The sequence below is a fragment of the Lontra canadensis genome, unplaced genomic scaffold (assembly GCF_010015895.1).
Source record: "Lontra canadensis isolate GAN:19392208 unplaced genomic scaffold, GSC_riverotter_1.0 scaffold43, whole genome shotgun sequence".
In the NCBI taxonomy this organism is placed as follows: Eukaryota; Metazoa; Chordata; class Mammalia; order Carnivora; family Mustelidae; genus Lontra; species Lontra canadensis.
The window spans coordinates 11149796-11174533 of NW_022631037.1; the positions used below are offsets into that span (position 1 = coordinate 11149796).

The following is a 24738-nucleotide window of genomic DNA, read 5'->3' on the forward strand; positions in this document are numbered from 1 at the left end:
GGAGCAACTGGGATCTCCTTGCCAGCCCTGTGGCCCCAAAACCTTCCAAAGTACTGGTCACCAAGGCTTCAGAAACACAGGGTCCAACTCTAGGGTCCTGAAGAGAAGAAAAGGGGGAAGACATGTGGAAGAGAGGAGACACAGGTATAGAATTGCCCATTAAAATTATTCTCTATCACGTGCCAAGGCTACGTATTTTTACCCACAGGAATATGTAGCAGTCTTTCAGAGTCAAACCCTCCATTGTTTTCTGGGTTGAGTGATTGACTGGGCCATTAAACATTCCTTGGCCCAAATTTCCTTCACTGGTAATAATACCTGTCTTGCCTGCCTCACAGGCAGGATCTCATGAGATATAGAGGATCTCATGAGATAATGAACATAATCTCCCTTCAGAAACCATAAAGCACTCCTCGAGTAGAAGGTAATAATATTACTATTCTAATTACTAGGAGCCCTTCGGGGGGCTGGCCTGTGGGTGGAGAGTCACAGACACTTGGAAGGTTACGTTGCTTCTTTAGCCATTGCTATGAACTCCGGTCTTCTAAGCTGGATTGCCCTGACAGGCAGAGTAGGGAATGGGTTAAATGTCCTAGAAGGGCAACGCTAGACATCTCAGTTGGATGTTCTGAGCTCATCAGCCCTTGTGGAGGCCAAGTTCTTTCTTGCATTAAATCTAAGTCCTTTTTTTTTTTTAAGATTTTATTTTACTTATTTATTTAATAATCTCTACACCCAAAGTGGGCTCAAACTTACAACCCTGAGATCAAGAGTCACATGCCCCACCAACTGGGCCAACCAGGTGCCCCTAAGTGTTTCCTTTTATTATTTATGCATGTGTATTTCCTCCTGCTCTGCCTGAAGATTTTCTCTCTACCTGCTGTATTATGATGTCATTTTTAGTGTTTATCCACTGAAGGCACTCACTACTGAGGAACACAACCCAAAGGTGCCAAATTACACTCCCTGGAGTGTGGAGTCCAAGGATAATAAAGACCAAGCATCTGTTTTCAGAAAAGGGGCCAAGGACAGAGCTAGCCCCGGAACAATTTTGTGTATCAAGTTTCAATCTCTCCCCTAACCCTATCCCAGATTCAGGTCATTTTACTTGCTATAGGGATTTTTTTTTTTTTCTGGGGGGGGGTTGGGGGGCAAAGGAAGGAATGGTTATTTGGGAAAGAAGTAGTTGCATCCATATTGAAAATGTGTCAAGAGGTAGGTCTTAATGCAAAGATATTTATTAAGTGTGTTTTTTTCCATAATGGAAGGAGGATGAGGAGTTTCAATGGAGACAAGATTTGGGAAACATCGGGGAAGTTTGGTTTCTAGTGGGAAAGGGTCATCCTGACCCTCCAAGTTGCTGTCTTGGGTCCTCTCCTCCCCAGGTCTTTACCTTGCCTGCCTCACTTCCTCTCTCCGAACGCCAAGCACTTACAATTACGGACACCCTCTCTTGGCTCGGAACTCACATAAATGCTACCTTGTTAGCTAATAGTACCATTAATTATATTAATGATTAATAGCTAATTAGTCATATTGTTGTAATACTTTCAATGGAGGCTTCCTTTCTTACAGCAATTCGGTGTCTCAAGCACACACACATCCCCTTCCCTATTCCTGGCTACAGAACAAACGCGGCTCTAAATTTTTCTGGCCGTTCCGGCAATCTCTAAATTTCCCCAGGTTTTATTAGCTGTCCCATTTATCTGGTGAATGACCGCTACTGCTTATATTTTGTCTCCTTTATTTCTGTCCTCTGTCACTCACCCTACCCTCCAGTAACAGAGGCTACAGTCAAGATTTCTTAAAACATTTTATTTCATAAACCAAAGGCTCCTTTACTTCTAAATCTCACTTGGTCCCACTTTCCTATTTCAGCCCCCTTTCTCCACTTTTACCTTTCCTTAATCTTAACCCGCCCCTACTTCGGGGCGGCTCACACCCTCCGCCCCCAGCTCCCTCCCACTCTGCGTTCTGGCTTCCTTTCAGCAACCACGCCCCCAGACCCAGGGAGAGCGGTGCGCACGCGCAGTCCACGCCTTTACCTGGGCGCTCAGCAGTGGGCGGAGTGGGGGAGGGCGGGGGTGGAGCGGGAGTCGGCGGTTATCTGGGCGGCGGGGCGCTCACATTGTGGCAGCGGGGAGAAAAGGTGCGCCAGGGCCGGCCCCAGGGGCTGCGCATGCGCGCCGCCGCGCCCAGCGGCCGGGATGCCAGGGGGGCGGGCGGAGGGAGGTGTCGGCTCCCCGTTGGGCGGGGGGGGGGGGCGGGGGGAGGCGGGCGAGGGACGGGACGCGGGCGCGCGCGCGCTCTCGCCGCCGCTCGCCTTCCCTCCCTGCCCCCGGCTCCGCACACACAACCACACACGCACACCCCCTCCCCTGCCTCCCTCCCCGCGCGCCGCCCGCCCCGCCGGCCCCGCTCGCCCTCGCGCGCTCGGAAGGGAGTCGCGAGACGTCGGAGCGGCGGCCACGTAGCGCTGCGGCGGCGGCGGCGGCGGCGGCGGCGGCGGCCGAGGCCGGGTCTGTGGAGCGGCCCTGAGGACAGACGTTGGGCGGGGGGGAGGGGCCGGCCCGGCCGGCGGTTGTTACTCGAGCGCCGCGGCTACAGGCCCCCCGCCGCAGGGATGGACCGCCGAGGCGGCGGTCGGGGCGGCGGAGGCGGAGGCGGCCGGCCAGGGTGAGTAGGGGCCCCTGCCCCCCACGCACACGCCACAGTTGCGGCTGCGCCCCTTGCAACAGCCCTTCCTCCGCTGCCCGCCGGGCCGGCCGGGGTTCGGGCGCCGGGTTAACCCTTCGCCGAGGCAGCTGCGTGCACTAGGCCGGAGCAGCCCCCATCCGGCGGGGAGGCCCGGGGCGCTGCGCTCCCCTGGTCGCGAGCTCGGGCCGGGGGCGCCTGCTTCTGCTCCTTCGTCCCCTCGCTCCCGGACCCGGGCAGGGCTCCAGTTTTGCAGAGAGCCCGCTCGCCCAGAGGCCCGAGGGGAAGCTGGGGTTGCCTGGGTTAGCGGGCCGAGGGAGATTTGCACCAGTCCTCCTGCGAGCATTCCCCTGCCCTGCAGCTGGCAGCTTGCACCCGTTGCCTCCCCGGCCCTGCGGTTGCGCCCAAACCTCCAACCCCTGGGAGTATTGTGCCGCCCGAGATAAAATGCATCGGTGTATACCCGTCCGACACTCACTCCAGAGGGTAATGCAGACCTTTCTCCACCCCTACCTCCTCCTCCTCTCCAATCAGCCTGTACTTAAGATTCTTAGATGGGAGACACTAAAGGTAGTGACACCCCCGTTACATCTGCACATAACATGCTCATTGTCGAGGGATGTCTTCTATAGAAATGATAAATGCCCCTGCCTCACCCTCGAAGTCTGTCTTGACGATTTGAGATCCCATATGTTCTTCTTTGAAGAGGGCCAGTCTTTGATCACATTTAGTACATCCCTCCCCCACAACACACACACACACACACACACACACACACACACACACTTCCTGATTGCCAGAGCAGCCCCTGTCATTGCGGATCCATTGTCAGGAAGGGCTTGTGCCAATCAAAGGAATGTGCTTTTGCTTTTGGAGAAGGGTTCTTTCCACAACCATGGTCTCAGGATGTTCCTGCTTGAGTGTGTCTTTGATTGTCCCCATGTTCAAGCATCGTTATCCTAGTGTTTTCCTGATCTGCATTGCCTGTGTACCCTCAGCAACACCTGAGTGATGCTTTTTTCCCCTCAGTTGATTAGATACATGTGTGTGAGCATTTCATTTATTTTGTCTCAGTATGTAAGATCGATCGTCATGGCATAGTAAATAAACAGGGTCATGTTTTGGGAAGAATGTGTATTTTTTTTTTTTTTTCCAGAGATGGTCAGGCCTGTATTGTTCTGGGAATGACAACTAGCACATGCTTTGTTGACAACATGTGTATGCTTAAGGAATGAAGAGCTGCTGGGGCTGGCATGTGTGTGCGGGCTGAATGCGGGGAGATGTTCCCCCTCGGGCTCATTTGAGAGGGGTCAGCTGCACAGAGATGGTCAGGACTGGCAGGCAGCTTGGTTGCCTGTGTGGGGACTGTGCCCATGCATTCAGATAGATAATTCCTTTAGTATAATTTTGTTTAAAATGTTCACTTCTGAGTTTCAGCAATTCCGGAAATGTCTTCTTCAGTGGTTCTTAACCTTTCTTTGGGATCATGGAAGCCTTCAGGGTCCTCTTCTTGGTGAAAGAGACACTCCTAATTTTTGTGTGCATTACAGTCCTCTTGAAGCTAGTCCTGGGACAGTCAGGTTGAGATTTGTATTATGCAAAAGTGAAAGGAACTTGAGTTTTGTGTTTTGTTTTGTTTCTTAAGGATCGACATTACAGTACTTTGGTCCTGAGCAACAAAGTAGATGATGTGTGTGTATCCTTGTGTTTTGTTCTTTGACTACAGCGGGTTAGGGGTCTGTAAGGTATCATTCCCTGTTTTCCTGTAAAAAGGAGATGTGTGAGAGAATTTCAGAAAAAGTTCAGACTGGAGTCAAGATAATTTGTCTGAATTTGACCAGTTGATGATGTACATTCCTTGCACTGTTTTCTAAAGGTAGCAGATTTCAAAAGCAAAGTCAGTGGTCTGTTTCATGATGCCTGTCCACAATGTGCTTATGGAGGTTGATTTGATATCTTAAAAGAAGGCTTTATCCTTCCCATAGTAGAGCACCTGTTCCGTGCAGATTATTTTGACTTTATTAGATATGATTTCATGTCATAATTCAGGATGACATTGTCACCAGAATCATCGATTTTAAAGTTTTGTTTTAATGGAAGGGATCTTGGTTGCAGTTTTGGAATTCAGTCTCCATGTTTAGAATTTAGAACAAGGGATGAACATGCCCTTTTCTATCAACAAACAGGGGATAAATATCAGCTATTCTTTCTAAATCACTCTGCATCCAGCTTTGCCCTTTTGATTATATTTCAACCAAGGGGGATTTATTCCACTTGTGATAGTGTTGTGATGGTCAGTGACATTAAAAAAACATAGTCCCCAGGTCTCCAGGAGCTTACAGTTCTGACATTTTTTACTTAAGGAAGGAATCCTTTGAGACTCTTTCTTTCTTTCTTTCCTTTATTTATTTATTTTTTTTACATTTTTGGGGTTCTGAGAGGCTAAGCAATTCATGGTTTTAACATTTCTTTGGAAGGCAGGAGGGCCTTGGAATCTTGCACAGAACCTGTTCCACATGCCCGAAGAACAGCATTTATTCTAATAATTATGCAGCGTACCCTATGAAGTTTGAAAGCATGCTGAGATGGCAAATATTGAGTTTTTTATTATCTAATAAACATGCTTGAAGTGGCTTGGATTACAGGTTATATTTTTTGTTCGTGTCACGCCTGGAGCATTACTGTTGGAAATTATTTGCCTATCCTAACCCCAAACCATTTCAAAGTTGCAAATAATGTTACTTTGTCAGCGTCGTCCTATAGTGACAGATCACTAAAATCTCAGGGGACGGTGTGCTTCCTTGATTTAAAATTGCAGAGCCTCTTCTTACCAGTCACTTACCTAGTTAAACACCCACACACCACTAAGCAGCTGATCGCAGAACACGTATGGCTGTGAGAACAGCATTCTGTCTGCCAGATTCAGAGCTTGGAAGCCGGGAAACAATTGCACGGCAGAGAAACACTTAAGAAGCAGTAGTGCCAGCAGCTCCCTCATTAATACAAACAGCTTGCTTTAGTTTCTTCAACACTCTTCCTCAGACACCCTTCCCTTAGGAGGTTTCAGATCAGCGGCTCCTACTCAGGGGAAACAGCACCTACCTCCTTTCTGCAACTGTGGTCTCCAGATCTGATTCGTGACGCCCAGAGCTGTTTCCATTTCTGCTCAAAGTATGGGAAGTAATCTTGTAGCGTGGTAAGAAAATACTTTTCAAGTCTGTAGAAGAAAGTTGATTAGTAATGCTGCTGATGCGATCTTGCTTTTGAAAGTGTCCAGAGCCTAGCAAAGCAGTAAACTGTAAAAGTGAACTGTTAAAAAAAAAAAAAAAAAAATCACCCTTTACTCAAGGGTTTTAGATAATTTCACCAAAAATGTGAATATACTCTTGAGTTTCATTTCCCTTGTTGTAAAAAGTCAGTGGAGAGACCGCCAATAGCAACAACAACAAAAACCCCTGTGGAGTCTCTTATATTTTGAGCCATAGCCTCTGGAGCTAGGTATGCTACAGGCGGTGACTGCGTTTCCTTGCAGGGAACTCTTGGATCTTGTCCTCCAGCTGTAGGTATGGTCGTCTTCTCAGCTACTGTCACCATTACTTTTCTTTTCTTTTCTTTTCTTTTCTTTCTTTTTTTTTTTTTTTTAAAGATTCTATTTATTTGACAGGCAGAGATCACAAGTAGGCAGGCAGGGAGAGCAGGGGTGGGGGAAGCAGGCTCCCTGCTGAGCAGAGAGCCCCATGCAGGGCTTGATCCCGGGAGCCTGAGATCATGACCTGAGCCCGAAGGCAGAGGCTTTAACCCACTGAGCCACCCAGGCGCCCGTATTGTCACCATGTCTGACAGCACTTGAATTTACTTTGATAGAGGGAAACTACGCTGCAGGTAGTGAATTTAGCTGAAGGAAGATCAGGGAGATGGTCCTTTGCGGCCCGGCAGAGCAGGATTTGAATCGGCTCCACCAGTTACCAGCTTTGCGGGCGGCATGGGGCAAATCACCTTGACCTCTCTGGCCTCAGTTTCCTCAGCAGTAGAATGGGATTTGTTTTAAGGGTTTAGAGCTAAGATATGCAAGCTGCTAGCACAGTTCTGCCGCATGTCCATGTCCTTAGTAAGGACTCAGTAAATGGCAGGACACAGCGGCTGCAGGAAAGAGAGATCATTTTGGCTGGCAAGAGGCCTGGCGCGACGATCTGCATACTTTCATTTGTGCAGATTTGGGATGAAAAAACGGCAAATATTTGACTTGGAGCATACCTAAGCCTTGCAGGTGCAGTGCGATGATTGGAACTTTGGTTTGTTGCTCTATGGCTGGCTGAATGTGGTGAAGACGACAAAACTTGGCCCCAAATTCTGCAGTGCTACCCACGGGCTGTGCTTGTTTTAAGCCTATTCAGAGCTTGTGTGGTTGAAAGGGGTGTCTTACTTAGGACATTAACGTGTCTCAATGAGTTCTGTGTCCAGAGTTGAATCACGTGCAAAGCCTTGTGTAAATTTTCATGGTTAGCGCAAGCCGTAAAGTGCTTGACAGAATTGTGAAGACATCAGAGGCTTATTTTAGTTAATCTGTTTGTTTATATAGCAGTTATGTTTGATTTTTAAAAAAAACCGCTTATGAACTTTTTCTCCTAAAGAATTCCCATCGCTCATCTGAGGGTTGGTTTTGTTTTTTTTTTTTTTTAAGATTTTATTTATTTATTTGACAGACAGACAGGTCACAAGTAGGCAGACGGGCGGGCAGAGAGAGAAGGGGAAGCAGGCTCCCCGCCGAGCAGAGAGCCTGATGCAGGGCTTGATCCCAGGACCCTGGGATCATGCCCTGGGCCGAAGGCAGAAGTTTTAACCCACTGAGCCACCCAGGCGCCCCTCATCTGAGGTTTTGATCATAAACTGTTATTTGGGTTATAAGTTTGAGTGCCTTAGGCATTTTTGCTTTGGTGGGTGAAGGAAAGAAAAGTCAAGTCCCCCTACCTGTCAAATTTTATGGACTCTCCGCTTTAGGTCTATACCTACAGAATGTGGGTGTGTATCCCTAGCCTTGTTTTTAGGCCAAAAGGTAACCTTACGGTAAAATATGACTTTTTTTTTTTCTCTTTAAAACCTAGTTTAAGAGATGGAGTCCTTTGGAAAGTAGATTCAGGGGCATGTATACAGTTTTAATCAGTGCATAGAGCTTTTTTTTTTTTTTTTTTTCTAATTTATTTATCTGACAGACAAAGATCACAAGTAGGCAGAGAGGCAGGCAGAGAGAGGAGGAAGCAGGCTCCCTGCTGAGCAGGGAGCCCGATGCGGGGCTTGATCCCAGGACCCTGGGACCATGACCTGAGCTGAAGGCAGAGGCTTTAACCTACTGAGCCACCCAGGCGTCCCTGCATAGAGCTTTTAAAATAGAATTTCTTGGCTTATGTAGAATTAAATTATTCTGTCATTTTTGCAGGATACCATTGTGATAAGTCTGTGAACCCACAAGAGTTACCTCGAGACTTTTCTGATAAGGTAGACACATTGGTAATGCATTAGGCTTTCCCTCAAGGGACCCTGCTAATCCTTATTTTCTTTATTACTGAGCCACGTAGGGCTTTCCCATCAATGAAATCAGTCACTAGTATTGGATTGCTGATAAAGAGGGATTGGCAAATAATGGTCTTAGACTTGCCTTAGATTTTGCAGAATACTTGAAAAAATTTAATCTCAGCCAGATGTATAATAATAATAATAAGAGCACTTACGCTATGTGAGCCCAGACTGACTAAACAAATGAAATTGAGATGATCAAGTTACATATTTTTTTTCTCAACTCTAAGACATTTTGCTAAGTAAACTTTTTCTGGGGAGGAGGGTGCTATTTTTTTTTTTTTTTTAACTATTATTTTTTCTGGTGTAATAGAGTCAAAGGCCTAGCCAAGCTGTAGTTGCTTGTGTCAGTTTCTTGATAAACCAATCAGTGTGTGGCGAGAAGGGATTGCTGGAAGGGAGCAGAAAGAGGAAGAGACATGGTGGGAGTATGGCCCCAGAGCCTGATTTCTTGATCTTGCTATGCATGTGGTATCAGAGGGTTCTTACTCTTAGCTGGATTTCACAAAGACAGTGTTGGGTGATTCCTTTTGTTTTTTAATGCTAGTGAAGGATAGAGGCTTTAACCGCTTTGGAATTTAGACTTTTCAGCTTTGGAGTTTTGATTCAGTTTTGGAGATTTTTTTTTTTTTTTAAAGATTTTATTTATTTATTTATTTCACAGAAATCACAAGCAGGCAGAGAGAGGGGGAGAAGCAGGCTCCCTGCTGAGCAGAGAGCCTGATGCAGGGCTCAATCCCAGGACCCCAGGATCATGACCTGAGTCGAAGGCAGAGGCTTTAACCCACTGAGCCACCCCGGCACCCCTGGAGTATGACTTCTTAATTACCCTGTGTGGCCTACAAAATGAGATTTATAACTAGGCCCTTATGAATTGTTTTCATCCTTTCACAAGTACCATTTTAATGTCTCTAAAGTATTATCTGTGGCCTGTGAACATTGAAACACATGGTGAGGTGTTGGGTTTTTTGAGGGTTTTTTGGTTTGTTTGTTTTTTTGTTATGAGGGGAAGAGGAGAGTGTATGTGATCTTAGTTGTAGAGGTAAGTCTATGTTTTTTCCCCAGTTCCTCTTAAGACTGTGACGCAGCTGCCCAGAGACTTTTCCTGTATTAATATACTCTTAGAGCTGGGATTTGAAGTTCCCTTGCCTAAAAGATCCTCCTTATAGAGAGCCCTACGGTTTTCTTTCTAGCATACAAATTCATCTAAATAAACTCAGCAAAAGTTTGGGTAAAACCTAAATGTCTGTCAGTGGAGACTTGGTAAATAAATTTGGGTATATTCATGCAATAGAATAAATTTTTCAGCTGCAAAAAAGAATGAGGAAACTCTATGTATTGCTGTGGAAAATCTCTAAGCTGTACATAGGTGAAATACAGTGTGTACTCATGTGTATATAGTGTCCTTAGCTCAAAATTATGTTTATAAAATTCACTCATGTTTTCATGTGTCACAACAATTAGTTTTTCCTCATGTAATATTTAGTTGTATGAATATGTTATAATTTATTTGTCCATTCTGCCTTTGATGGACATTTGGATTATTTCTGGTTTTGACTGTTATGAGTAATGGTGCTCTGTTCACTATATTTTCTTCTGTACTTAAAATTTCTTTTTAAAGATTTTATTTATTTGTTTGACAGAGATCACAAGTAGGCAGAAAGGCAGGCAAAGAGAGAGGGGGAAGTAGGCTCCCTGCTGAGCAGAGAGACCGATGCGGATGCAGGGCTCAATCCTAGAACCCTGAGATCATGACCTGAGCTGAAGGCAGAGGCTTAACCCACTGAGCCAGCCAGACTCCCTGTACTTAAAATTTTTGATCCATGTGAATGTATACCCACTAAATAATTTTTTCATTTAAAAAGCATCCTTCAGCTATCCATAGGAAAATTATAATGTCCTATTTTAAATTAAATATTGAAATATTTACAAACCTTTTTTTTTTTTTTTAAACATTCTCAAAGGCCTAGCTTGGATTTTTACAATATTAAAAGAATCCCCAAATCTACCTGAGAGTAAACCCTGTATACTTTTATCCTTAAAGAGGGGTTAAATATGACAGAATATATCTTGAAAATAGTTACATCTCTTGAAAGATTTGTCTTTGTAACTGCTAAATATTTCCTTCATTGCCTCATTTCATAATAATAACATAATAATTGTTCTTGCATTGTAAATTATTTAAAATGTTTATTTAATATTTTTATAACTGTGATATATTTAAACTTTTTGGAAACCCAAGGTTTTAAACAAATAGCAACAGGAGAAACGTACTTCAGTATAGTTAACCTGGTTTGGAATGTTGTGAAATGCAGTGGGCCTGCCCCCAAAGCCCTGTGGAGGTGTGGGGGTTAGGGGGTGGGGTAGGTGCTTCTGCTGGCCGCCTGGGCCTGGCCCATAATCCCTGCTGGGGCGCCATCATTTCTGTTGAAAAGTGCATTTGGTTACATTTTTTTGCTGTAATTGCACTATTGTCATTTTCTCCTTCTTGTCCAAACATGGAAATAATGATTAAAAAACCTGTAAAGCAGTGGTTCTCAGCCAAGGGCAATTTTGCCTCCAGGAGATGTTGGGTGATGGCTGGAGAGATCTCTGCCACAAGTGGAACCTGGGGGGTGCTACTGGCATCCAGAGGACAGAGGCCAGGGAGGCTGTGGACCATCCTACAGGGCACAGCACAGCCCCTCACAACAAAGAGTGGTCTAGTCCCAAATGTCAGCTGTGCTGAGGTTGAGAACCCCTGCTCTACCACAACTCACTCGCTAAGGTGATGCTACAAGGCAGGGAGCAATTTTAGCATTGACTTTGTTAGATTTAGCACACGAAAGTCCTATTTAGCTTATGTAGTGTAGAGAAGAGATACGCTAGGAAATTGCCTAAATTGTAATAAGGTTTTAAATATGAAAACTGATTTAAGTATAAGTTTTAGTGAATAAGTCATCTTAAAAATTTTTTACTATTTTTTTTTTAAGATTTTATGTATTTATTTGACAGAGATTACAAGTAGGCAGAGCAGCAGGCAGAGAGAGAGGGGGAAGCAGGCTCCCCATTGAGCAGAGAGCCCGATGTGGGGCTTAATCCCAGGACCCTGGGATCATGACCCGAGCCTAAGGCAGAGGCTTTAACCCACTGAGCCACCCAGGCGCCCCAATTTTTTACTATTCTTAAGTAAGTTTTACCCTCAACCTGGGCCTTGAACTCATGACCCCAAGTCTAAGAATCACGTGCCCTATTGAATGAGCCAGCCAGGTGCTCCTAGTCATCCTTTAAGAAAATAGGCTATTTATAGTCTCCTAGTGGGTAAAACCAGATTATTTTGGAAGATTGTTCTTATCTATAAGATTATTCACAAAGAGAAAGAGTCTTTGTATATATTACACAGTGTGAAGACTTCTTTTTTTTAAAGATTTTATTTATTTATGACAGAGAGAGATAGGGAGAGAGGGAACACAAGCCGGGGGAGTGGGAGAGGGAGAAGCAGGCTCCCTACGGAGCAGGGAGTCTGAGGTGGGACTCAATCCCAGGATCCTGAGATCATGACCCGAGCTGAAGGCAGACCCTTAAGGACTGAGCAACCCAGCACCCCAACTTCTTTTTCAAAAGCAGATACATTTTAAAGTGTATCTTGTTCTGCTCTAAAAGAAAATACTTGGTTGTTCGACATAAAGTATATTTAAATCTTGTATAATGTGGTAAATTAAACTTAATATTGGAAAGGGACCCAATGTTTAAATTAAATTTGGAAAATACATGCATAGTAAAAAATTTTCTGCTTTCAAGTGGCTAGTTTCTTTCTGTCAGGTTATGGTAAAGAATGTATACAATTCTGGGGCACCTGGGTGACTCAGTCGGTTAAGTCTCCGGCTCTTGGTTTTGACTTAGGTGGTGAGCAAAGATTCTTTCTCCCCTTCTTCCTCTGCCCCCACCCCGGCATGCGTGTGCTCTCTCTCAAAAAAAAAAAAAAAAAAAAAGAACGTATACACTTAGGCATCTATTCCACCTTGTAGGTATTACAACGATATCCAAAAGACAGTTTGTTCAGCCTCCCAGTCTCCAACCTTTTCGTCAGTTCAAATGGAAAGTTAGATTTTCTTTTTCTTTGAAGATGACTTCTGTCTCTAAGGTCAGGTGCTGCAGTGAGCACTGAAAGACTTGTCCACAGAAGCCAGAGAGTGCAGAATTGCACTCTTCTCACTCCAGAACTGTTTACTGAATTCCCCATAGCACTCTTTCTTAAGCTTTTTGACCATGACCCCTAGTAAGCAGCAGTGCACGTGTGGTCCCATGTGTTCTCTCATATTCATACCCCACCCACAACTGAAACGAAACCTTCAGAAAACAGTACTTACTCTTACTGGTTGTGAGGCAGTCTGTTGTTTTTTTATTCCAATTCATTTTTCAAAACTGGGGTGGGTCAGGCAGTTTGAAAATCACCCTATGTGAAAATCACCGTTTTGTGCTTAACAAAAATCATTTTCTTGAAGTCGATCCTAAGCAGAGACTTACTGGATTAAATGGGGGTTGGGAGAGTGCTAAAATTAAAAGCTATGCTTAGAGGTATAAGTTTGAAGTAGAAATCCAAGTAATGTGGCATGGAGAAACCATTTTATTTATGACCTTATTCCATGTAGAAAGTAATTTTTTTAAAGATTTTTAAAAAATTTATTTATTTGACAGAGATCACAGGTAGGCAGAGAGGCAGGCAGAGAGAGAAGGGGAAGCAGGCTCCCCGCTGAGCAGAGAGCCCGATGTGGGGCTCTATCCCAGGACCCTGGGATCACGACCCGAGCCTAAGGCAGAGGCTTTAACCCACGAGCCACCCAGGTGCCCCTAGAAAGGCAATTCTTAAAGATCAAAAACTCTAGAAGGGTTATGGTTGGATCCTCATTTTGCCTAGTGTTTTAAGCTATGGTATTCCAAGAGGTAGTACACCTGCTGTTGCTTAATAGACACACACACACACACACACACAGTCTACCTGTTGTTTACTAAGTTACATGGAACTGAGGGGATTAACGAATATGTGGAAAGATTTTTTAACTCCATAACATGACTTTCTTTAACACAGAGCTGGTTTAGACAATAATTTGCTTATGTAGAATGGTTACAGAATAAAAATCTCCCAAGGACTCAGCAGTGAGTGTTCACTTCTCTGTAAAAATCCAGTTCCAGTGTTGGACTGCATTCAGAGACAGCTCTGTCAGAAAAGCACTCATCGGAACCTAGTTCTCCAGAAGGATAACACTTTAAAGTCACTTTGTTGACACTGTCTTTGATTTCTGTCCCCAGAGTTATATATACTGTCTGTATTTTTGTTATTTATCAACCTTTACAAAGCATTTGCCATTTAATCCTCATATAACCCTTTGAGGTAGTATATTATTATTACTCCATTTTACCAGCAGGGAAGTTGAGACAAAGTGAGGTTATGTAACTTGCCAAGTTAAATATGTTCTTTTCTTGGCAGTGAGATTTTATGAGAAAGGACCTGTTAAATCATTCTATTTTGCTGATTAAAAACTGAAGTTTAGAGGTGCCTGGGCAGCTCAGTCTCATTTAAATGTCTGACTCTTGATTTCACTTCGTCATGATCTCAGGGTTGTGGAATCGAGCCCCACGTCAGGCTCTGACACAGTGGGGTGTCTGCTTAAAGATTCTCTCTCCTTCTCCTTCTGCCCCTTCCTCCTGCTCACTTGCACATGTACACGCTCTTTCTCTCAAATAAATAAATCTTAAAAAAAAAAAAAACTGGGGCGCCTGGGTGGCTCAGTGGGTTAAAGCCTCTGCCTTAGGCTCGGGTCATGATCCCAGGGTCCTGGGATTAAGCCCCGCATCAGGCTCTCTGCTCAGCAGGGAGCATGCTTCCCCCCTCTCTCTGCTCGCTGCTCTGCCTACTTGTAATCTCTGTCTGTCAAATAAATAAATAAAAACCTTAAAAAAAACCCTGAGGTTTAAAAACTAGAATTTAAAAACCCATAAATATTTCTGGCTTTAATTTTTTTAAAAGATTTTATTTATTTATTTGACAGAGACACAATAAGAGAGGAAACACAAGCAGGAGGAGTGGAAGAGAGAGAGAGGCAGACTCCCAGCCGAGTGGGGAGCCTGATGTGGGGCTCGATCCCAGGACCCCAGGATCATGACCTGAGCCAAAGGCAGCTGCTTAACAACTGAGCCACCCAGGAGCTCAGTATTTCTGGCTTTTAGAAACCAGAGACTGAATAAGTCCCTTGTTTTAACTTTAAAAGTAAGGTACAGTAAAATTGACACTGTGGTGTGTGCCCTTATGTGAATGCCCGTACGTGTTAGAGATTCATGTAACCTCCACCACAGTCAGGATACAGAACAATTCTGTCACCTGAAAATACTCCCTGCTGCAGCACCTTGGCCTTCATACACCACTGTGCCCCCCGCCCCCTGCCATGACCTCTTGCTCATCCCTATCCTTTTCTCTTCTGGAGAATGTTCTACAAATGGGATCATACCATATGTAACCTTTGAGACTGATTTCTTTTGGCATAATGCCTTTGAGATACATCCCAGTTTTTGTGTGGCTCAGCTGTTCCTTTTTTATTGCCAAGTAATATTCCATTGATGTGAATGGATTACAGATTGTTTTTCCATTCACCTGTTGAAGGACATTTGGATTATTTCCATTTTTGGCTGATTATGAACAGAGCCTCCATAAATATTCATGGACAGGTTTCGGGATGAATGGTGAGTTTTCACTTCTCTAGAGTGACTCTCAGGGAACGGCCCCTCTGGGTCATACTGTGCTGTGTGGGTCGATCTGTTTTCCAGAGCCAATGTTTTCTTCTGCATTGACACCGGAAACATATGAAAGTTCCAGTTATTCTGGATCTTTGTCAGCGCCTGATATTGTTGGTATTTTTCTTTTTTTTTTTTTAATTTTAGCTGTTCTAACAGGTGTATAGAAATAATTTATTTTGGGCCTTATGACCAGAATCTGGGTGGTAGGCCCAGCTCTGCTGGCATCTAGCTATTTACTTTAAAGGAGCCCTTTAACTTTTCTGAGCTTCTTGTTTCCTCGTCTCTCATATGACAGGGAGTATTGACTGAATGTCCTGTGAGTTCTCCTGCAATTCCTAAATTCATTGATGTGGAAAGAGAAATCCTTGGCAAGAGGACAGATTTATGTTTGCTTATGCACCAAAAGTATCTTGACTGATCTTCTGAGCTAAAGTAAAAACACTAGAAGCAGTATACATATTTATAATTGGAATCCTTATGAAATTACTTGATATTTATAACTATAGTTTATCTTTTGGAGCTAAACATAATATTGTGATGGTGTGTGTCACATCTAGAAGCAAAAATTACATAGCTAATGTTAACTGTTAGCACTGACAACCTATAATCTTTTGGCTAATGTCTGATGTTTTTATAATATAACTTTCTCAGCTTTCTGAGGTTACAGTTTATAAGGTTTAATCACAAATATTTTGCTATTTCCTGTCATGAATGGGGGATCATTTTTTTAAAAGATTACATATTTAGGAACTTGCCCTTAATGACTTTTTTGAGTCTGAGACAAATTGCTTCTATATAGCATAAAAAAGAATAGGTTTATTATTTTTCTAAAAAAATTATACATGCTTATTTACAATTATTTAAGGATTACAGAAAAGTATAAAGAAAGAAAGTATCTCCTTCCCCACCCTCACCCCATCCTAGGATGTCTCTAGTTGTGACTGTACATATGCGTACTGTAAGGTCATAGCTTCTACATTAATGAGATGGCATGATCCTGCCCTTTAGTCTTTTTTCTGATGTGGACTTCTTTTTGTGTTAATTAATATAAATCTATATCATAATTTGGATGGCTCCGTAGTATGCCAGTGTCTGTGCATACCATTACTTAGGCTTCAAGTTTTTTGTTATAATAAATAATGCTACAGCGATTGCCCTTGTATACACATCTTTTATGCTTGTGGCATTATCTTCTAATGGTGAATTCTTGGATGGCTGGGTCCAAAAGTATGCACACTTCACACTTAGGAAAATAGCACTGACCCCCTCTAAGGAAGGTTACACCGTACTTTGGTAATTGGCTGTGCCCAGTAATGTCACATATCAGTCAGGCTCCCCTGGCATTAGCTGGTTTGGGATTCAAGCCACAAAACGTGTGTACGCATGTTTGTACATGGATCCTGTTGAAAAAACCCAGCCCATTTGCTAATGGATAGTCTTTACCAAGTAAACCTGAGAATGTTTAAAAATATCAAAGCTTAAAAAGGCAAAGTCAGTTTTAAAAAACCTCACTTTGGAGAAAAATAAACAGATAAAGCAACGTGCTTTTTTAAATTCAAAGATAATCTTTTTTTTTTTTTAAGATTTTATTTATTTATCTGACAGAGACACAGAGAGAGAAGGAACACAAACAGGCAGAGTGGGAGAGGGAGAAGCAGGCTTCCTGCTGAGCAGAGAGCCCAATGTGGGCCTCAGTCCCAAGACCCTGGGATCATGACCTGAGCTGAAGGCAGCCACTTAATGACTGAGCCACCCAGGCGCCCCAAAGACAATCTTAATTAAGGTGATTATAACTCAATTTTTGTAATCCCAGTAAGTCTCTTTTAAAATTTTTTAGGTTTTATTTTTAAATAATCTCTACACCCCGCGTGGGGCTTGAACTCACAACCCCAAGGTAAAGCGTTGCACACTCCGTGCACTGAGCCTGTCAGGTGCCCCTCTTTTTAAATTTTTTAAAATAAGTTTTTAATTTTGGAATAGCTTGAGGTTGACAGAAAAGTTGCAGAAAGAGTATTTGTATACCCCTCATCCAGTTCCCAATTGTTAAATTCTTACCTAACCATGTTAAAATATTACATAAACTGAGGAACCACCATTGTTATATTACTGTCAACTCCAGAGTTAATTCAGATTTCACTAGGTTTTCAACTAATATCCCTTTTCAATTTGGAAACCTCCTAAATCAGGTTTTTAAACCCTATGCTTAGGTAACTCGTTAGCGCAGTAGGTAGCTCGTCAGTATCATAAACTCTATGCTTAAATGAGCTCAAATATCTGTTCATAGATTAATTTGAGTCATACATGGTATGCGTCATATATAATGAGTCTGATCTCCACTCAGATAAATTTCAGTTCTCTTTAACATTGATGCCTTGAAAGTTATCTTTTGGCATTTTCAGACAGTTCTGCCCAAGGCCATTTTAGGGTATGCTTGAAGGTTTTTTCCCCACCCCTCTGTGTTCCATATAAAAACACGATCTATAATGTGGAGGAGTGTAGCTCATTCACAGTGGAACTATGCATTCCGGTATACTTAGAAGCCACTGTCTCCCAGAGCACAGGGGACGCAACCATCTTTTGTCTACGAGAAAATTAACTTGTCTGTTAATCGGGAGCAGTAGTCACCAGTTTACTATGCCGGATGGTTTCACACACTCTGTGAAGACTGGTTCTGAGAGAATTTAAGTATTAGGTGGCTCTTGAAGAAAAGGTGCTGGCCTTGAGGCAGAATACTATTATAGATAGGGAAATACAGTGGGTATCTTTCACTCCACACTTGCTAATGCAAAGAATCCCCCCTAAGGCAAACCATGGCATCTCAGCTCATGATACTAATTTGAATTGTTCCTTGAAGCTATGGAAGAGGAGGAAGGAATTGGCAACGTCAAACAGATGTGGGTTTTTAAAAATCACTTTCCCCCCAGAATAAGTGGAACTCTTTAAGTGTTCCCCCCATTAACATGCCACTTTTTTTTTTCTAAACAACCAAAAAGTCCTCTTAAGCATTCTAGGAAACAAAAAACGTGGTCAAGACAAGCTTCAAGAAGAAGGTGCATTTGAGCCAGGTCTTGAAAGATGGCTAGGATTTTATAATTGAATGGCAGGAAGCAGTGTTTTAGGCAGAAGGAAAGGATGACATAGTCAAAGGTTTAGAGGTGGAAAAAAATCAAGGTGTATTTGAAAAATAGCATGAGGAGGTTAGGTAGGACAGGAGGCCTTTGGGAGCCAAGACTAAAAAAGTGGGGCTCAGATGGTGGAGGGCTTTTGGAATGGTCTGCTGAGGAGTTGTATTTTCTTCCAAGGCTTTAGAAACCAGTAAAGGTTTTGTAGCTAGGAAATTACGTGATCCACATTCTTTTTTTTTTTTTTTTTTTTAAAGATTTTTTTATTTATTTGTTTGACAGACAGAGATCACAAGTAGGCAGAGAGGCGGACAGAGAGAGAGGAGGAAGCAGGCTCCCCGCTGAGCAGAGAGCCCGATGTGGGGCTCGATCCCAGGACCCTGGGATCATGACCTGAGCCGAAGGCAGCGGCTTAACCCACTGAGCCACCCAGGCGCCCCCGTGATCCACATTCTTTAGGGAAATGCAGTTTAGAAGATCTCTGTGTAAAGTGATTTAAAAGAGGGAATCAGAGATTGTTCTAAGCTGTGTATGAGGTGATCAGGGCCTGAACTGGGAGGTTGTGTTAGCCATTGGGACAGGGAAGACAGGGCAATTTGTAAACCTAGGACTTACTGGTTCATTACATTGTGGGGCAAGGTAGAGGGAACAGCCAAAAATGAACAAGAGTTTAGAGCCTCAGTCAGAGATTAGAGCGGATTTGTCTGATCTTCCCAGACTTGACCATAAAATAAAACCTTAAAATCAATAGCATCCTAGAACTGAGGGGAAATGTGTAGCAGTCTTATTCTAGAAACAATAGAGTATGTGGCTTAGAACTGAGGATGCACGAAAACTGCTGACTTAGGATGGAGGGAGCAAACCAGGAAGGGAAGAAGGTGGCTTTCTATTTAACGGTGAGAGCTGTGGTTATCACCTGTGTTGACGTTCAGTTTTTGTGCAGTGAAATGCTTCAAACCGTTGTGCTCACTCACGGTGACGCCACAGCACGGACTGAATAAAAAGGGAATTGTGGTCATCTCACGGTGTGGCAGAGATAGAAAACCATCTAAAACGATCATCTGCTCGCACCTGTGTGTCTGTAAACGTGTGTGCCGTGTTTGCATAAGTCTCTCAGGTAGACCTGTTTGTACGGAGGTAGCAGAACTGCCGTCGAGGGTACCAGCTCGAGAACACACACAGGGCGGCCTCAGTGCCAGTTCCTGCGGGAGCACTGGCCATGCCCTTGAGCCATATAAATCTGCAGCCTCACCTGCAGCCAGATCTGCTTAGTTACACTTAAAGACCTAGGTTTTGGCTTGGTTTTATTGTTCTGTCCTTGATAAATTAAAAGCAAGATGCGGTGGTGGCTACTGTCTAGAAGGTTGGATTCTAACCTTGACTGAGCAATGACCTTCCTAGGTAAAATGTCTTACTTCTAACATGTTTCATTTTTCCTTTATTTTATTTTATTTTGTTTATTTATTTGACAGAGGTCATAAGTAGGCAGAGAGGCAAGCGGGGAGTGGCGGGGGGAAGCAGGCTCCCTGCTGAGCAGAGAGCCCGATGTGGGACTCGATTCCAGGACCCTGGGATTATGACCTGAGCCAAAGGCAGAGGCCTTAACCCACTGAGCCACCCAGGTGCCCCCATTTTTCCTTTATTTTTGATCATTATGTGTGAGCATATTTGGGATTAAGGTTTTATTAAATCAGAAATATATCATATTGCCTGCATTACAGTTTTGAGAGAGAGGAATTTAAGTTGTATAAAATAGGCAATAGTCCTAATATGAAGGGATTTTCGCACTATATTTTATGTGCTCCCCAGTTCCTTCATCATACCAAAAATTAATTTAGATTTAATTCTGGTTGTTACAATATTTTTTTCTCCATTGTCAGGTTAGGGTCCTATTATGTTTCTAAATTATGGTACTGTTTTTGGTCTCTCAAAGGAGATAATGCTGCTTTTGAAAAAGAAAACCTTTTTATATTATAGAAATTCTCAAATGTAAAAAATAAAAAGTGTGACAAACCTAATATGCCCATTTCCCATAGCCAGTCTGTTTCATATATAGCCACCCTCACTGTACTCACCTTTCCAATTACTTTGAAGCAATTCTAGGAGCACGTAGCTGCCTGGCTAGTTGGTAGAGCATCTGACTCATGATCTCTGGTTTGTGAGTTCGAGCCCCATGTTTGGTATAGAAATTACTTAACATTCTAGACATCATAGCATATTATTTATAAACATAAGAATTCTTTCTTTATAAGACAACTGCCATACCATTATTACACTAAAAAACTTTCTGAACATCATTAAGTATTCAGTCAGTGTTTATGTTTCCCAGTGAACTCATAATTGTTTTTTCAATCTTTTTTTTTTTTTAACAGACACTGGCTAGGATGTTGAATTGGGGTCCAAAGAAGAGTGATTAGTTAATATGTCTGTTAAGTCTCTTTAATCTTGTAGGTGCTCCTTCCTTTGTTCTCTCTCTCTCTCTCTCTTTTTTTTTTCCTTACAGTTTTAGTTGAAGAATCTGGATCATTTGTTGTATAATTTCTCAGTCTGGATTTTGCCGATTGCATCCATGTGGGGTTATTTAACATGTTCCTCAGTCCCTTTTATTTTTTATAAATTAGTTTTTAGAGCTACAAGCTTTTTGTTTTGTTTTGTTTTTTAATGTTCAGTTATCACAGAGTTGCATTTTATTTTATTTTTTTTTTATTATTTTTGAAGTTGTCTCTATGCCCAGTATGGAGCCCAACATGGGACTTGAACTCAACCACCCTGTGATCAAGACCTGAGCTGAGATCAAGAGTCAGACGCCCAACCACTCAACCATCTGAACCACCCAGGCATCCCCTGAGTCTTTTGAAACAGCTCCTGTCTTTGATAGCTTCCTTGCTTTCCATTATGACAAGATGTTCCACACTCATCTTGGGCATTTTTCTGTCCTCTTTCCTTGTAATAGGAAATATCTGAAAACCACAGTAAGTTCTCAGTATTGAGCTAAACATAGGTTAGAATGTTGAAGTAATATTTTGAAAAGAACTACCTGCCCTCAGGGGTTCATAGTCTTTAAAGTTTTGGGGGTTTTTTTATTCATTTGATTTATTTGTGTACATTTTTGATGTGATAAAATCAGATTTTGATTTCCTCTTACTTTATTATAGCAAAGCTTTGATTTCATTGTATAATAGGTACATCTAGCAAAGTGAGATGTATGTTTAAAATAAATAACTTTTTATAATTTTAAGATTTTATTTACTTATTTGACAGACACAGCAAACAGGGAGAGAGGGAACACAAGCAGGAGGAGTAGAGGGGGGAAGCAGGCTTCCCGCTGAGCAAGCAGCCCAATGCAGGGATCATGACCTGAGCTGAAGGCAGGTGCTTAATGGCTGAGCCACCCAGGTACCCCATAACTTTTTATAATTTAAGACATTTTTAAAAAAGATTTTATTTATTTATTTATTTGACAGACAGAGATCACAAGTAGGCAGAGAGGCAGGCAGAGAGAGAGGGGGAAGCAGGCTCCCCGCAGAGCAGAAAGCCCGATGCAGGGCTCTATCCCAGAACCCTGGACCATGACCCAAGTCGAAGGCAGAGGCCCCAACCCACTGAGCCACCCAGGTGCCCTAATTTAAGAAAATTTAATGGGGTTGCCTGGGTGGCTCAGTGGGTTGGGCCTCTGCCTTTGGCCCAGGTCATGATCTCAGGGTTCTGGGATCAAGCCCCGCATTGGGGCGGGGGGGGAGGTCTCTGCTCAGCAGGGAGCCTGCTTTCCCCTCTATCTCTGCTTGCTGCTCTGCCTACTTGTGATCTCTCTCTCTGTCAAATAATAAAATCTTTTTTTAAAAAAAAAGAAAATTTAATGTGTCATAAAAAGAAATAAAATGAATTTATTTATTTTATTTATTTTATTTTTTAAAAGATTTTATTTCCATGTTAGAATGATAGAGACAACGCAAGCAGGGAGAGTGGTTCCACTGAGCAGGGAGCCCCTCGTGGGTCTCAATTCCAGGACCCTGGGATCATGACCTGAGCTCAGAGCCACCCAGGCATCCCAGGAATAAAATGAATTTAAGAAGAAAGATAACATCTTGAAATGATATACATTTTACGAACATGTTACCCTGTGGGAAAGTAATTTGTTTTTGCATAAGTAGGTAATCATATAATTTATTGTGCAGACTGGGAGATACGTGAGAGGGGCATTATTAGTAATTACTTTGGAGGAATCAGGTATAATTCAGGACTTTGCCCAGCAAAGTAGAACATATGCTCACCCTACTTACAAACTAATTGACAATATCTGTAAGTTTCCTGAGACCAGGGATCCTATCTGTTACATCCACAGTAATGTCTGTGGTACCTCATGTATTGTCGGTGCTCAGTAAGTAATGGTTGACTGTTACTAAAAGCCTGCTGATACTTGGAGGCTTGGTGTAGATTTTAGGTGTTTTTTTGTGTTTAGTTAAATTATGATTGCACTTTTTTCCAACTTTCATTTACACTTGCATCTAAATGATCCTGTATATTGAATCTGAAGGGATATGATGAAATCATTTATTTTTTTAGTTTAGAATTAGATGTTTTGTTTATTATAGAAATAATACATGTTCATTATAAAAATATGAGAAAATCTAGGTAATCTCCTTACCACCACCTCTCCACTCCACTTAAAAAAAAAAAAAAAGGTCGGGACACCTGGGTGGCTCAGTTGGTTAAGCCGCTGCCTTCAGCTTGGGTCATGATCCCAGGGTCCTGGGATCGAGTCCCACATCGGGCTCCTTGCTCAGCGGGGAGCCTGCTTCTCTCTCTGCCTCTGCCTGCCACTCTGCCTGCTTGTGTTCTCCCTCTCTCTCTCTGATAAATAAATAAGTAAATAAAATCTTAAAAAAAAAAAAAAGTCATCTGTCTTCTGGTTGGATTTTAAGGGAGAAAAGAGCACAGAAGTTACATATTGAACTAGTTCTCGCTCTTTCAGAATCCCTCTGACTCACCTTTTAGCCAGTGGGCCTTAGTTTCTTCCATTTATAAAAGACACTAGTACTTATCTGACAGGAACTTTGTGACTCTTAGATAAATGTGGTTTCTTCGGGGGGAGGAGCTGAGGAAGGAGGGAGTGATTGCTTGAACAATGTTTCTGTGATCAGTACTAGCTTTGATCGCTCTAGCCACATTTCTTAAAGAAATTGCCAAAAGTCGGGATAGAATATTTGCATTGATGTGAACTACTGTGAAAATTATTTGATAGTGGTAAGGGCAGTATATGTGGAGTCAGAGTCCACGTTGCTGACTGAAATGTTTTCTCCAACATAAATAGATGAAGGGGAATTAAATTTAGTCGTATGTCCTCAGGCCTCTGACTGGGCAACCTGCTTGGTCATGTTGGCTTGGTGATCTTGACCACTCATTGGATTCGATAATGTCAAAAGTTATTTAGAAAACAAAACAAGTGAGCAAATAAGTATTTGTTCAGGTTTTTTATTACATCTATTTATAGCACATATATTGTGAAGAGCTGTGGTTTTCCTTAGATTAAGAAACATTATATAAAAATCATCCTCCCCACATAAATGTTTCCTCCACCTACTCATTTGTCTACAAGCCAAGAGTCTGTTCACTTCCTCTTGAGCTCGGTGCCTTTGCTGTTCATAGGCTCATTTTTTTAGACGTTCCAGTGCAGTTAAAATATAAATCTCCAAAGTGTGTATTGTTACTAATTAATTTATTTCATACCTTAAAAGTAACTTCTCTGAAGTTTCTGGGCAGATAGTGTCTTAAAACAGGTTGTTCATCCAGAAACCTGGATGTTTGGGATTTTTGTCTTACTGAAACATGCAAAGTCATTGACAATTCAATATAGAGAACCATTATTTTGGGAAAAGGTAATTAAGAATTCTGTGTGGGAAAAATAACTTGGATTTGAACATCTTCCATCAGCTTTTCCTGCTCAGGTTATTACTGACCAGCTCTTGGGTCAGGAAGCAAATAGCTGAGAATAATTTTGTGTGATGTGAATAATTTTGTGTGATGCTGAGTGTGTTTTTGTTTTTTGGGGTTTTTTTTCCCCCCTCCTAACAAGCAAATTGTTAAATTGCTACATGTTCTGTAGGTTAGCCTGGAGTTAAAATTTTAGTGTTATGTCACCAGTAACTAACAGAGGTTTGTTGGTATGGGGTGTGTGTGTGTTCATAATGATTGGCCCTTTCTTGCCTTAACCTGAAGAGTTAAGATGAGTTGTCGCATGAAGATGTGTTGAAATTGTCCCCCCTATACTTTACCTGTTACCTGGCATTTAATGAAAAAAACTTGCTCGAAAGTTGCCGGTCCCTTGAGGGCAACAAACACTACACTCAAAATGAAACTAGGTTACTGTTTCTGTAACACGCAGTGGTTTGTATCAAAAGCTGTTTTGGTCTTAACTTTGAGATTATCCCGTATTCTTTGAAGTGGTCATATTTTAACTTGGAGTGGTTTTAAATTTAAGAATTTCCTGAAGTGAACATAAAAATGTTTTATTATTTTCTTATGTGGTTGTTGTACACAAGTGTATAGAAAGCTTATCTCCAGACAACACATTTCTTCAGTA

General features: G+C 42.4%; 1 protein-coding gene across 1 annotated transcript in view; it reads left to right on the top strand.

Annotated features, from left to right (window-relative positions):
• The first annotated feature begins 2362 nt into the window (after nt 1–2362).
• The window catches only part of ZNF652 (zinc finger protein 652), a 53155-nt gene continuing 30779 nt past the window's right edge, over nt 2363–24738 (top strand). Inside the window, exon 1 of the mRNA XM_032871319.1 lies at nt 2363–2676. The gene's annotated coding sequence lies outside the window, so the exon portion shown is untranslated. The remainder of the gene's footprint in view (nt 2677–24738) is intronic.